The sequence below is a fragment of the Urocampus carinirostris genome, chromosome 8 (assembly GCF_059441175.1).
Source record: "Urocampus carinirostris isolate Australia breed hairy pipefish chromosome 8, RoL_Ucar_1.0, whole genome shotgun sequence".
In the NCBI taxonomy this organism is placed as follows: domain Eukaryota; kingdom Metazoa; phylum Chordata; class Actinopteri; order Syngnathiformes; family Syngnathidae; genus Urocampus; species Urocampus carinirostris.
Genome location: NC_142356.1, coordinates 21,801,693 through 21,817,353, shown reverse-complemented (window position 1 = coordinate 21,817,353; position 15,661 = coordinate 21,801,693). Strand labels below are relative to the sequence as shown.

At 38.1% G+C, this 15,661-nt stretch overlaps 1 protein-coding gene across 2 annotated transcripts in view; it reads right to left on the bottom strand.

Annotated features, from left to right (window-relative positions):
• The window catches only part of sdk1b (sidekick cell adhesion molecule 1b), a 421,825-nt gene that overhangs the window by 326,143 nt on the left and 80,021 nt on the right, over nt 1-15,661 (bottom strand). The window lies entirely within an intron of this gene.

The following is a 15,661-nucleotide window of genomic DNA, read 5'->3' as shown; positions in this document are numbered from 1 at the left end:
TTACATTAACCATCAGCGGATTTTTTTACGAATTGACGGAAGATTTTGAGGCCGTCCGTCATTTTCATCGGTTGACATTTGGGCCATAAGCCACGTATGACCTCAAGAATTTAGTGTAACACTTTAAGAGGCAGGAAGGCTGAGAGACAAAGAAGAACAATGACGGGTGGATAATAATTTTCAAAAAAAGGCGCTGAGCGAGAAACCCGGCCCAAACGTAATGATTGAGATTCTAGGCCAGACCCTACCCGAAATTCAGGTTGGATTGGGATTGTGCTTAAGATCTTACCTCTGCACAGTAATCAACGACACCAAATAGTTTCCAACGAGGGTATGTTTTAGTGTTTCCACAATATTAAAAACCCAAGAGAAATCCCGCTTTTGCAAAGCACATAATGCAGGAGATGTGTTTTATTTTTATTTTGAGGCATTGTTTATGTGAGTCAAATTGCCAACCTTTTAGGAATTTAGAAAATGCTCACTATATCACTTGTTCCAAAAAATATACATATATGAATTTCAAAATAAAGCTCACTTTCCCAATAATGCACTTCTTGGAGATTGATACCTTGTCCAAGCTCTTGTTTCTGAGTTGTTGGCAAGCCAAACAATGGCTTGGTTTGTCATTGATGAAAGTGTACTTAGTCTAAAAATTAAGTGTAATAAATGCACTGAAAATAAAAATAATAGTAAACTACTTTAATTAGTGATGAATAATTTTAATTTGTGTTGCTGTAACTAACCACAGCTCAAAAATGGCTACTGCTAATGCAGCTATATAGCTTCATCAGTGCAATCGTTAATGCTAGCGGCTAGCATTACAAAGGGGCTACTCTTAGCACTTTAGTTTTGTTTTTTGTTTAATTGAGTTTTTTTTTCTAGCATTTTTAAACAATCATAAAGCCAAAGCTTGTTGGAGAACCATTGGATAAAAAGAATATTGATGTTTTTCCTGTCAAGCAATACACTCGGTTATCCTTACATTTCTCTTAAATTAGATAGTGCCATGTTAGGATGTAGCAGCATTCAACTTAAACGCGTGCAACCAGTGTTCTGACGAAAACTTCTAACAATATATTCACCACAATTGCATAGCTATTGTGGCATAAAGCCTAAATATCAGCCCGCTAGGACCATGGATGGTTGTTCACAATTGCATAGCATTGGTCATAATGGGAATAAAACCCGGATCCCGGCGGAATGAGCATCAGATCCTATCCACTAGACCACTGGGGATACATACAAAATGTGAGAAAGCTCTTTTCTTGTCTTAGTTCTTATCTCACTATCACACTATTATAGTCATTGTACCGGATAGGTTAGAAAAATGAGAAAACACAGAGTGATTTTAAATGGGTAGAACATTTTATTCACTTTCTTAGGTCAAACCAAGCATTGAAAGTATTAACAATTTTCAATACATGCGTAAAATGTTTGATTATACCTTTAAAGATGACTGAATTACTTCCCACAATGCCTTCCTCATCATTCAGTTCAGAATCTCATGTGCTTCGTAAAGATTTTCAGTGGTCCCCAACCTTTTCTGCACTACTGATCTGTTTAATGTCTGAAAATATCGGCCTTGCCCGGCCTAAAACAATCTGGTACGTGTAATCATGAGATACCTAATGCCTTTTAATGTGTAGCCTGTATCATTAGTGGTCTAGTGAATAGTATCTGCCGCATTTCTCGTTGCATCCAATGTTATGCAACTGTGATCATGGATGTATTACACAAGTTTGACACTTTTTAATTTGTCTGACTAACCCAAGCTCTTAATGTAATTTTAATTACATGCGCCTTATAGTATGGTGCGCATTATATATGAGAAAAAAAAATATCACAACATTCTAATTTTTGGGAGGTGTGCCTTATAGTTTGAAAAATACAGTAGTTCCAGCCCAAATTTATTGATTAATATCATTATGTTGATACACTGTAATGGATGGTGAAATGTCTTTGTTTAGAAGATATTTTTCCCAAATATGCATTAAGGTACTTTGACAGGAAGATAGCTGCAAACGACACAACAGGATATGACACAAATCAGTACGTCTGTTAAAATCAAAGGTATGGGTGTGAGATAAAAACAAACATGGGATGTTTACTCAGAGGGAAGCGGGATCGAGAGAGCACAAAGCCAACAGGTATGCTAAGCCGCATCAACAGCACTCCAACTGCGTTACTAACCGGTGGCGTGTTTGTACAGCGACTCCAAATATCACACGGACAGAATCGAGGTCTAATTAATCAAGCTCGTCGACGGGGGAGCTGGCAGAACGTCCTGACTACTATGCTTTTCCGGAATCTGCAGCAGTTTGCGCAGAGCGGAGGGTAACTATTGGCTCAGGCGCCTGCTTTTGCATTTTGTGGCTGCTGCACAAAAACTTCCAGCCAAAAGCAAACATGCAAAAGACAGCCAAAGACTCTATAAACGTAACCTCGGACGCCAGGGAATCAAAATCTTTGAAGAATGTTTGCAAAATGTTTGTGTGTTTCCCTCCAATAGAGTTGAATGATGCACTATATCAATGGTAAGAACAGGTTTGAGATAATGGAAACAAGTATTTTTTTCCAATGTTCAACATGCTGTCAGAGGTAGAAGGGTAGCGATTTATCACAACTGAGACTTTAGTTACAAAAAAGCATGGTAATATTTTTCTAACGACTCAGTAACGGCTAATAATGGTATGATTCATGCAGTGACTCTCAGTCTGGCAGGAGCCATAAAACATGTCAACTATCACACACTAAAAACGAAGAAAGAAAAAGCGATTTAAAAAATGTCTCTGAAGGAAAGGAAGCACCTATCTAACTTTTTATTAGGGAATTACTTTTTTACTTGACTTGCAAAATTATTTAAAAATAAATGGATGTTTTCCTTTATCTAGTGAAATTCTATTTGTTAAAATGTTCTTTTAATGAGATAAGAATCACAGTGAATGTTCTTAACTATTTTGACAGCAGCTCTGTTTATTATAATATTTCCCATGATATTAATCGTGTTCCATGGAGAGTAAGGGAAATACGCCCGACAATATTTTTAATATTTTTATGCAGTCATCCAGGAAATATTGGACTTTTAATACAGAGAGGAAAAGATACTTCGGCTTACTCAATGAAAAGGGCTCAATCTGTAATGGTTGATTTAAACTGGAAATGTTAAAAAAAATATCCGGACATTGCTATAAATTAGATTTTGTATTGTGTGCACCTTTTTAAAAGTACAGGACAGTACTGTGGTGCCTCTTTTCTCCACTAGCGGCGTGTGGCACTGTGAGAAGTCACCCAGCATCCACTCTGAAGAAGAAATCCGCTTCCTCTTCCAAGTTCGTGTGTAAACATTCTATTTTGTATCTCGAGCGTACGATGAGCTTTGACCTTTTTATTGTTTAATATCTAGTGCATCCATTCAATATGGCTGATGTAAAGTGTAAAGAAGAGGCGAGCCGTTGAAATTCGAATAAGAAAGCTTGATTCGGTTGAGAAAAGGGTTGGATCGCTTTTTTTCAGCCACTTTTTACCACGGAGGAGGAAGTCGCCTAACTCTTGAAGCTCATCTTCCAAAAGTAAGTTTATCTTAAATTTATATATCTTTATAGAGCATTTTCTTTTATGAAATGTTTACTTTTTAGTATAAAACAATACAGGGGGCGACTGTCCGAAGTCGAAGTTTGAAGGTTTGTTTGACGATTTGTACGTAACACATTGAGAGTGCACGATTAACCGAAATCGAATCAGACATCGCGATGTGAACTAGTGCGGTAGTGAAACCACAAAGCACTGCGGTTTTTTTCAAGGTTCTGTCGTGAGTGATGGAGTTTTCGCCAACCACAATTGTTACTGTTCAAGTTTTTAAAAGCACGGACCAATCAGAAGCAAGTTTTAATAATAGCACAAGCCAATAAACGAGATTCAAAGTTTGCAAGCACCACATTATGCCACACCCACTGTGTGAGCTCAGTGAGTGTCATGACGGACTCCGTTAACATAGTCCCAGAGTCAACAAACGAGAAGGAAACGAAGCTTGCACCGAAGAAGGGCAGTACATAACTTTTTTGGACCTATTTTTGTTTTGACAAAGCAGACGTGGAACAGAGGAAAATGTCCGTTGCAGAATTCACTGGGGAGCGAAGGGGGCGCCAGCCTGCAAAAGTTTGGGAACCACTGGTCTAAAGTAAAAATCTCTGTGAGAAGTTGCTATGTTTTGTCTTAAGCAATGGCGTAAAAAAAGCACTAACTAACAAAAACAGTGTGTTTGGTATTCTCCTCGCTCCAAAAGTGTGCTCAAACAGACTTACTCTAGACAGTCTCAGTCTAAATGTCTCAAATCCGATTTCCAAATATTTTCAAAATGTAAACACAATAAGACACAATAATACGATTAACAGATTTCCAAAAGTGAGTACACCCCTCACATTTCTCCATCGAATTCATTGTGATGTTTAATAGAACATCACCGAAAAAACATCACTTTTACACAATGAAAAGAAGTATGTCAATATAAGGCTATGGCTTACTGGAAAGATATCCTCTGGTCGTATGAGACAAAGATTATTTTTTTTGGCTCAGTGTATAGCATGTGTGCCGGCAACCAGGTCAGGAGTACAAACATATTTGTGCTGTGCCTAAAGTCAAGCATGGTGTTGGGAATGCCATGTTTTGGGGCTGCATGAGTGCAACTGAAGTTAGGGAGTTGCATTTCATTGAGGAAAACATGACTCAACCATGCACTGTGAAATACTGGAGCAAGGAATGATTCCCTCCCTCTGGAAATGGGTTGCAGGGCAATGGTTCAGCTTGACAATGACCTCAAATACATTTCTAAGATGACCTCGGCTTTTTTAAAGAGAAAAGGGGGTGAACTGGCCAAGCATGTCTCGAGATCTAAACCCAATAGAACATCTTTGTGGTATCCTTAAGAAGGTGAAGAAGCACAAGATCTCAAATATTCCCAACCTCAGTCATGTTGTCATGGAGGCGTGGAAGAGCATTCCAGTGGCAATTTTTAAGCCACTGGTGAAATCCATGGCCAGGAATAATAAAGTGGTTCCTAAAATCCTATTGGCCACACAGAATATTGAACTTCAGGAACTTTTACTTTAGTGTGTACTCACTTTTGTTGCCAGGGGTTTTGTTTTTTGAGAGGAAAAATACCTTTATACTGCTATATGAGCTTTACACAAAATACCTTTGATTGTTTCAAAGCGATGTTTTTTCAGTGTTATTTCTTCTAATTAAAACAATATTATGAAATATCTGCAGGTTTGTGAGGGGTCTACTCATGTTTTGTGACATACGGTAAATACTCTATCATACATTAAAACCGATAAACAAGCCCAATTCACAGAATCAAGCACGAGTTTCAAAACTAAAATTACTGTACATTAAAAACCTTACAAATAATTTTCATTACTGTCATATTATAATTTATAGTGGTATTACATTTTTTTTTCTTTGTTGAAATATCGCATTTGATTTCTTCAAGCGTCCGTTGAGAAATATTGTGAGCATTCAATTTCACTTAATGGGATGTGATTTTTAATGCTAACCTGCTCTGGAATCTCCATTTTTTTCAAGTGGGTATACCATTTTGACTTCGTCATTTTGTATGTAGCTCGCATCCTGAAGAATCAGATCTGCAACCTCATCGTCATTCATTGGAAATGTTTCAATCTAAACTTAAAACACACTTCTACTCTATAGCATATGAATAACCTATATTTTTTGTTGACAATATCTCTGTATTATTTGTAATTGCAACATCAATTGCAGCCTGGTCATCCTGAAAGGGGGATTACCACATGTGCGGTCCCTTCTCAAGGTTTCTTCATTTTCCTCATGTTGAGGTTTTTGAGTTTTTCCTTGCCCTCATGTTGGTTTCAGATCAGGGGATGGTGTAATAATACTCTGACATAAGTCTGTACAATAACCGGTGCAGCCCTTTGAGATTCTTTGTGATTAAGGGCTATACAAATAAAAATGACTTGACTTTTAGGGAGAAGGCATCAATCTCAACACAATATAACACAACTGTATTTGAATTTCATTTACTTGAAAGTACTCTGTGTGGAAAATGAACAATAGTTGGATTAGGTGGAACCATCAAATACAGCGCCCGACCTAAGTAGAACATTTATTACTGCTTAAGTGAATTACGACATTGGCCCTGAGTTTGTGCAAGACAGCGCATCGTGCAGGTTATTTCTTTTACGACCACACCTCAATCACTAAGCACTTTGTGGGCTCTTCAGACGACTTTTGACTTTGACCTTTTGCGCCGCCCTTCAATCAGACCCTGGCAGTCGGCCCTCCGCCTCCCTACCATCCCCCAGACACGGACACTTATCAGCGTCCCTCTGTCTCGCACACCGTGGTGATTCGCACACAGATTCGTGCTCACGCGGTGACACTTCCTGTCTTCACTTGACAGGCTTTTATATCACGTCAAGCCGCCCGGTCTTGCGTTGCCAGCGCACCCTCCTCCCGTTTGACCCCACGACCATGCCATGATGAGATATGGGACAATCTGCTGCGTGACAGCTACTGGCTCCACACACACACCCTTCATCAGGATGGCAAACTCATTGAACACAAAATAATGGAGGGCAAGGCACAATTTAACGTAAGCCTGCGTCGAGTGCAAGGAGGGGTCTTGGATTCCACAACAAAGCTCGGACGTGAATGTGTGCTGTGACTGTTTAAGTGAAGGCTTCGTAACACACTCCTCAGAAGAGGAAAGTCGCCGCCCGCGGGGTTGGCAGCGTGAATCAATTTTTCTCTCGTTAGACAGATTGAACATTAACCTCAACCAAACGGGAAGCGCACAAACATGATGCGCAAATTATCTGTTGCATCATACACATTGGTACTGTTGAGAGGCTGGGGTTGCGGGTACATACACCTTTATCATGGCCAAATTTAAGCACATTTTAAGGTTTTTCAAAGCCAATTTTCCAATTTCTCCAGTACCGTAAAAGGAAATCCGATGTAAATCATGTATTTTGTGGAGCCACATAAATATCTACGATTTAGATATCTGATTTTTAATCTTGCGTGCGCATTTATAAAGACATATAATATTTAGATATTGAGTAAATCGCAAATATATTTGTATTTGAGACAAATCTCTTCCTATATCTGGAGGTATTGGGTAAAAAGTATTATGCAGGTTACATTTTAAGTTGACAGCAGATCTTCCCAATTACAATTTACTACTGGGAAACGCTACCTTAATCATTTACATGGTCAATGAAAATTGTTGATAACTGATACGTAATCCTTGCACTAATAGACCTTTTATATTGCCCTGTTTAGGTGTAGCATGCATCTGTCCTCTAGGGCGCAGCTCATAGAGAGCGATGACACTTCATAGGACAACGCCATACAAACTAATGACAGCTGTTGTTAATCACAAACTAAGGCGAAATGCAACAGCAGGCAAAGCCACCAAAAAGGTGACTTGTTAAGAAAAATGGCATCAACATCAAGCATTTACAAGCACTGCACCCAAGCACTTTTCAATTCTTGAAGACAAAATATTAAATTTCAAGCATTTTCAAGTATTTTAAGCACTCATTTGAACCCTGAACAAAGTATAGACACAATCTCTAATCTCGCTTGACATTCTACCAAGCGTTTTTTTCAAGTTCTCATTGTACTCTCAAATAATAATAAAAATAATAACAATCTGCGACTAAAGATAGGCAGATAATAAATGGGTGGATGGATGATGGATGGATGGATGAATAGTAACAATAATATGGGTTGTTTTGTAAATTACAGGTTTGATAAGATGGACCAAATGTCTTCAATGCAGTAACGTGTATCTTTCATTCCCTATGTCTTTAGACAATTAAGACTGATACAATCAATCAAAAACGCAGCACTCATTCCGTCCATAATAGTCTAATTTATGCACATAGTCATTGCAATTTCCCAATTGTCTTCTTAACTCATTACTCACTGCTTTCACTTTGTGTCTCTCCTACAACTCTTTGTTGATAAACTGTCATTGTTCTCCAGTGCCCAGTACCTGGCATTGTGATTGAGGAGCGAAGGTGTCTGCTTAGTGTCTGTCTTTCACCCCAAGTCTGCCAGAATAGACTACAGATTCTTGTGACAATGAATGGAATAATTGGGCAGTATAGGAAACAGATAGCTGCATGGATGGATGGGTGTCCAATTCTTGTTCCACATGTCCATCCTTTGCAATTCATCGATCCACACATCAATCCTGGTTTTGATTGGGTCAACTCACTGCAAAAACCCAACCAACCAGCTAGACAGAGCACCAATCAATCACAGGTCAAATGTAAAGACTGCATCAAGTTGGGATTGATCTCATTAGGCGGTGCAAAAGTCAGCAGTGTGATCTGGTAAATACAAAAAGGTCACACTCTACCTTTGCCATTTTCTCATTTTGTTTGTTGATAAACCAGTGTGACATCCCAGCAAATTATGAAACATTGTGAATCGTCAAATTAATGTACATTGGTAACTTGAACTTCATACAAGATTAATTCTTTATAGGATTGTGCCCGTAGCTGGAATTGCTTGTGTAGTGAGTGGATTTTTTGGGATATGAAAAAAATCACAAATAAATTGGTCTGCTACTGTCATCCTAAAATAGGAATAAGACAATATTAACATAATGAAAAGTGTTGCAAGGAGAGTGCATAGATTTGAACTTATATGTTTTCCTCGTATTTTAAGTTTTTGAACATTTCAAATTATGTGCGGCAAGTAACATTTTTATACGGGGGATGAAAAAAAATACAAATACAAAGACCATTTCTGCTCTAATCGGCTCGTCTTGCTCACTGATAGCAGACGACAACATCATTAGATTGCTAGAATCGTAGCGTAAAATTAAAGATACTGTAACTTTAAATGAACTTTCAGACAAAACTCGTTACAAGTGCTTTACCTGTAGTAATTTCCATCCTCTTGGAGGCGGTAAACGGTTAAGGGCGGCGAGCAGCTGCAAGCAGTTTATAGTGGGAGCCTGTGGGACTGCTCAAAAACTGGGATTTTCCTTCATATAGAAAACAATATTTTTGTTGCAAATAAAACTTGCATGCCGAAATTCTCATTTGAGAGGTGCTTGTATAGATAGGTACGATCATATACCAATGAGAGAACAGGACCATGACGCAGGGTAGAAGAAGAAGTTTTAACCACAAAAGAAAGGCCAGTCAACAGGCAACCAAAATCAAGAAACCACATCACGTAACTAAAGAAACAACACATAGTGTCAGCCGGGAGGTAAACAGTTTTAATTAGAGGCTACACCTCTGAGTGTGTCACTTAACAAAAAGGCTCCTTTGTCCAATTATACAGATAACGATGGCACTACCCAGAATCAAAGGAAATTTTCTTGTGGTATAAAAAAATGCTCAGGCCAGGATTATTTCATTTTTCAAAAGATTTTGGAATATGAAAGGAGACTTACAGCACTTAATTTTTAATTCAACGTCCGTACAGGAGAGAGACAAGTAAAATCGAGTCGAGCAAGGCCAAAATTAAGACAACAGGGTTGGGTGAGAGTGACAGACGGGAAGTGTTATTTTAGTAAAAACAAGTCAGTTTGAAGTGCATGGTTTGAAACATCGGTATTACCCTACAAGAGAACTTTACATTACAATTTAGTGTAATGCAGTGTCATATTTACTTACCTTTTTCAAGACTCCACATATTTATCAGAATCTAAGAGCTACCACCTTACAGGGATATTAAAAATAAGGGGTGCCAGCATGCGAACTACATACAAACTGTTGCTCAGTAATCAGTTTGATGACAATTGAGGGTTTTCTTTTTGTAGTTAAGTGAGAATATTTACCCTTCTTCAGTAACAACATGGTAATGACAAGATAAGTTGTTATTTTAGAATTTCATATCAAACTGGATGACCTTTGCGCTAAAAAATAACAAAAAGTAGCTCTTAGCTTGAAAAAGGTTGGAGACCTCTGCTCTAGGCAGGCTCATAATAACGAAGTTATGTGGTGTGTTTACGTTCACGTAGGTCTGAAGGGCACTGGATGATGTTGCTGACTTTCAGCAGTTAGTATTGAATGGGTTCTCCTCAATGTTTGCAATGTGGGAGGTAAGTGTAAGGTGTTCAACATGATATATAGTTCCGATAATTGCAGTGCAATTACAGTTGTCAGACACAAATTCTCTTTTGATTTGATACTAATTCTGCAGCCCAGATTAATAATGAGATAACTTATCCAATATCAGTAAAAATCAGTAAATGTATTGTGTTTAATTTAAAGTGTGTATTAATGTAGATTAAATGTTGACAATTTGGGTTCCACGATACTAGTAAACAAAATCAACATATTAAATTGAATTTCAGTTTTTCTCCCTATATTGTTGTTTTTTTATCTTTATATCCATAAAAGTAACCCCTTCCGACCCACAGTTTGTCACGACCAGAGCGGAATTAGGACCCAGATGCAAAACGTTAATCACAAGTTTATTGAGACAAAGAGGAAAGGCAGCACCCGCGATCCGGTGCTCGCTTACAGAATCGGAACGTGTTCCGAATGCGGAAGTGGATCTTGCGGAATGGGAGATCGTGGTGTCGTAGACGGAAAAACAGGTCGATAGCCGGGACGGGAGATCATAACGTGGTTGGGGTCAAGAAACAGGTCGCAGCCAGAGACAAACGGGAAATCAAGAACGGCCGAGTGGAAAACGGATGAAAAAAGTGGGACCGACGGGAGTCAGAGTCAAAATGCTTGCCTTGTAGAAACAGAAGTTCGCTGACAGACTGACGACAGGCGAGTGAAACGACTGAGCTTAAGTAGGACAGGGAACCAATCAGGCGCCAAACGAGTGGGCACAGGTAAAATTAATCAGTCATCATGACACAGTTGTTTTGATCGAAAAGGTTTTACTGCTGGATAGAAAATGGAATGAGCCCTAATATTGAAGATTTAGGATAAAATCTGATCAACTTCAATACAGTTTTCTATGATGATATTTAAATGACATTTAAATGATATTGAATATCATCATCAGACCAACCACAACCCTAATTAAACAATCACAGAAGTAGTATCACAGCTAGAGATGCACGATAACTATCGTGTTTCTACCGATAACAATAAATGCTAAAATCATGCTTCTGGAGACTGATCCCGATAACTATTTTTATGTATATTATTTTTTTGAAGAAGAATGAAGAAGAATATACCTTTATTATCATTGTTACAAAGTGGGTTGAACATATTGTGACAACGAAATTGGACGTGGCACTCCAGTTACACATTTGACTGTAAAGATAAAACATTAAAAGGATAAAAAGAATTTGGATGTATATGAACACAAAGCATTTACACAAGAAAGTGTGGGCATGTAATAGCATGCAATATCGAATTATTTTATGTTAGTCTTTATTACAGTTTACTATTACAATGCAATTATACAGCTCCATTAAACACGTCTCCAAAAATAATGAAGGATAGCTTCACTTTATTAATCAATTGATCAATACCTACTTTGTTTGTCAATAATAACCATAATGACAGGGTATTGTTATTAAAACCACATTACTGACATGTGGATAAAAACTGCATATGTGTGTGTGGGTGTGTTGTATCCGTAAAAGTATGTCACTTTCAAACATTAAAGTGTTCTAATATACAACATCACAAATGCCTTGGTGTAATTATAGTAGTTATCATATTAGTTAATATACAATTGCCTATGCAGAAGATACTCTACATCGGTCAAATTTAAAAATATGTGAAGCAAATGTATGGCAGTGATGATTTGCTTAAGGGGTATAAAAAATAAAAATATGTACTGTACAATTTGTGTATGTCTAGTACAGGAAAAAAACATATTGTCTCTCAATTATTTTGGTTGGGCATGCACAAATGCACTACAAAACTACTCAAACAAAAATCATCTATAAAAAAAACAAAACCTAATATAATAGCTAAAATTCAAAAGCCTGTACAACCACAACAGACTGTACACATCCTCACCCATGCGTTTGTTTATGTCCAAGCTGTCTGTTGACTCACGCCTATTATGGGGAATTAGAAAAGAGACATGAAGAGGCTGTGCTACAATTGTTATAGAAAATCAAAATAAATTTTAATGGGCAACATAAATGCGGAGGATAAAAACAAGTAGTGATTGAATAGTATAGCTTGTGTTGTTTTTTTGTCTAGCGGATAACTTTGATGTCATACTTGGCTATTATCAGTTTGGTAACAATTGGCCGGATAATTATTGTGCTTCATTGCAACATAATTTGTAACTTGTCCCCATTTCTGTGCTGATGGTCTTTAGATAGAACATGGACAATTTTTTTTTAATGGCTGGCTATTCCAGGCAGTGCTTGAAGGGGTCTTCACATTTACAGATGCCATTCTATTGAGCGGTAATCACTCCTGGGTGTTGTCCACCTAACACCTAGAGTCATTTGAAATGACCAGCCACTGGCATGACACTGAACAGGATATTTATAAGCGGAGTAGAAAATGGATTGCTGATAAATGTTTGTCTGCTAAGACTCAGAATCTGGCAGTTTGTGCAGAGTCAGATGATCCAAAATTGAGTGAGGATTTAAATGTGTGGTGATATTTGACAACTTTTTAATTCACACGACCAAGCCGTGAGGTAGAGTTAATAACTTCTACTGCATCGTCGCCAAGCAGATTACCTATTGACTGGTTTGAACAAACTGCCAAAAACACACTCTTCCAGTGAGTTTATGCATGCGTGTAAATGTTAATTCTTATCGTTGTGTTAGAAATAAACATTTACCGACACAAAGGAATAACGGCCATTTACGTTGCGGTTTTATCACTGAACAAAAACGATCAATATTGTGAGAAAAACAACATCACTGGAAGAGATGGGCCCAGGTGAAATGCTCATCAGTCCAATCAGCTGCTTTTCTGACACAAATGGCCTTGTTGCTTGGAGCCTAGCCCACTGAAATATGGCTCTGTCCCTCAATGAAGGAATCAATTATGCTCTGTACAAGCAAGCGACAAAAGAAAACTTCCAAAGACATACTACTCCATGTGTCCCTGCACGGAATGAGCTACCGTTCAGTCGGGTTCTGCACATGATTTACTGATTCCTTGCTTACGTACCAAAGAAAAACCCACCAAAGCTGGTCCATCCATTCCAGCGCAAATCAAAAAGTTCATTGACAAAGAGCTTATTTAAACTATAAGTGACTAAATCAAACCTTGAAATGTTGGTGACTAAATAATTTCAGAAAAACCTGGTATGCCTTGAATAATTTTCGGAAAAACACAAGGAAAGTGCATGATCTTCTAGTGTTAGATCATGTGTATTCGACGTAAAGAAATGCTGATTCTTTAGTTATCAACGTCTATTTTGTCTTTCTTCACAGGCTGGCAAGAAAACTCTTTGGCACTGCAATTGGAACACCATTTAACATGACAATTGCTTGCATCTTGTCAGTTATAAAGCTCTAATCTGAATAAATGCCTCATTTACTGTAGACAAACCTGTGCTGGAGTAAGTACTTTCCCCCAAGTAATAATTTTACCTCCAACCCCATGTCAGTTTCCCCGTCTTAATATAGATCACTTTTTATTATGCCCCCTATCCTTCGAACGCTTTTACTGCAGTAACCCTGTAAATTTCCCAGCCGTGAGACTAATAAAATATTATTTTATAGCTTGATGACTGTTAAATCACAGTTACTTGGAGACAAGGCTAACAGACTGCTTCACTTTAATCACTTTTTAAATCAATTAGACACAAATTCAGTGCCTCTGTGCAGATACAGTGCAAACCTAATAAATGGCTGGTCGTTGCAGGGCAAAAAGTAACTGGTGAAAGACAACATCACTCCAAGTATCCAATGATTCCTCTCAGTTAATACTAAAACCAATGATATCACGAAAAACCATTTAAAAGCCAGTAAGGAAAGAACTGCGAGATAACATTATGATTAAAAAGCTAGAAGAAAGACTGGCTACTAGTATGTTCTCCTCTATTATAAGCAATTTCCCTATGTCTTAAAAACTTGTCTTTAACAATAAGTTTTACTAATGGATGATGCATGTCATACTGGGACAATGCAAGGGGACACTTCCACATGGGGCACTACAGAACTTAAAATGTTTTCTCTCATGTCAAGTCAAGTCGAGTGATGCTTATTAGTATAGCCCTATTTCACAAAAAGGTGTCAAAGGGCAGCAAAGAAATTTCCTCAAGAGGCAGATACAGCCGAGTGCCATCAATGGAAACTGATATTTTACCTGCGAATAATATCACCTTGCGGAAGCATATAAATACTACACACTGCATTCGGTGTTCCTCATCCCGACTGGGTCTTCAGCTCTGAGGATACTGCTGGGGACCTCAAGATGGGGCCTTCAACTTTATCAAACCAAGACCAAAGTCCATCTCATGGTGCTAAGTATTGATTGGTGTGACTTTAAGGGGGAATTCTATCAAATTACAGTTGCTTCAAATGTCACCAACAGTAAAAATTAAGCGAAGGTTGTTTTTTACACAAACTGGCTTTTGTGACATGGAAAAAAAAATTGACCACCCATATTTCGCTACATAACCCTACATAATCTCATAAAATATGTGCTATCTGAAAGGAAGGATCTACACATGGGGTCAGGAAACTATGGTATGTGAGCCACATATGGTTATTTTCATTAGTACATATGGCTCACAGATCAAATTCTAATCATGCAAAAGTCATAACCCACGTAATGCCAGTATATGAAGGGTACACGCCAACTATAGTTTAAAGTCGAGGTTTCACAGCAACAGACCCTGTTTTGGCTGTAAATCTAATAAATGATTTTATATGGTAGCTCATTAAAAATGTTTGTTCAGTATTGAGACACTGTAATTAAAACCCACCGAACAAAGTTTATAACCCCAAAACTCTAGCCACGCACACAGAGCAATTTGATAGGGAAAGGGGTACGTTTGGGCGGAGCTATGCTTACGGCGCACGTACAGACGCTGCCCTACTTTTGAACGAGATTCTGGACGATCGTTTGTATGTTGAATTTGTTCATAAGTTGCTTCAGTGCTTTATTTTATATGGAATGTATGTTTAAGGTTTATAGAAGTATGTTAAAGGCTTACATAACCTGTATTGTTTTGAAACTGAAAAATAAACGTTTAATGAAATAATATGCTCTATAACATTACAAACCAGGAAGTAGAAGCCGGATTTCTTTTTCGAATGGATGCTGGTTGAGCTCTCACAGCGCCACGCGGTGGAAAGAAGCCCTACAGTCAAGTCAAGTCATGTTTATTTGTATAGCCCTTAATCACAAAGAGTCTCAAAGGGCTGCACAAAGTACAGACTATTGCAAACTACAGACTATTATGACACCATCCCCTGATATTGTCAACGTAAAATATAGGTTATTCACATAGAAGTGTGTTTTAAGCTTAGATTTAAACATTTCCACTGAGGTTGCAGATCGAATCTCAGGGGGGAAAGCATTCCACAGCACTGTGCCCTCCTCGGATAAAGGTGCACACAATCAGAAATCTAACTTACAGTATTGTCTGGATATTTTTCGACATCCCCAAACAAGTGTTCGTAAGTAGGGGAGTGTCTGTTCTTCTCCCTGCCCAGCGCCGTCTACACCGAATGTAAAAATGTCAGTTTGCATAATTT